Source organism: Nannochloropsis gaditana (genome assembly GCF_000240725.1).
Source record: "Nannochloropsis gaditana CCMP526 unplaced genomic scaffold scaffold629, whole genome shotgun sequence".
Classification (NCBI taxonomy): Eukaryota; class Eustigmatophyceae; order Eustigmatales; family Monodopsidaceae; genus Microchloropsis; species Microchloropsis gaditana.
Window position 1 is genome coordinate 8,611 of NW_005803324.1, and position 603 is coordinate 9,213.

A 603-nucleotide genomic window follows, 5' to 3' on the forward strand; every position below is an offset into this window, starting at 1 on the left:
GAACGGGCGGCTGCTGACGTCTATCATAGGTAGGCCAGGGGGTGGGACGGGGAGAGGAGTTCCACGCTCTAGGGAGGCATTTTGGTAAGGTAGAATGGTTCTTGTCTTTTGCGCCCCAAGAGAAGACTGGTGGCATGACCCTAGCTTAATATGCCCCTCCTCCCCCCCTCCCTATTCTCCCTTCACCCTCCTCTCTTACCAGGGTTGACGGCGCTCGGTCTCTTATTATCCTCCGAGCCCGCTGGGAAGGAAATATCCTGGCAGGAGTTTGTGACTCAGGTCCTGGAGTCCGGGGAGGTGGAGCGCATCATTGTCAGCAACCGGAACGTGGCTAAGGTATACCCGCTCTCTTCCTCTTTCTTTCCCTCTTCCTCCTATGTTGTTTCTCTCTTTCCCCTCCCCGCACTCTTGCACGTTTGCTTTGCCCTTGCACGACGCGAGAGCTCGATGGTGTCTTCGTCAGATCAGTCGGGCCTACCTACTCCCTCCCTTCTCTCCTCCCCCCCCTCCTTCCCCCTCCCAGGTGATCCTTCGCAGGCCTGACCGAGGGGGCTTGAGCGGCGTCGGTGCCAAGGGCGGGGAGGGCGGGGGCGTGTGGCGGGA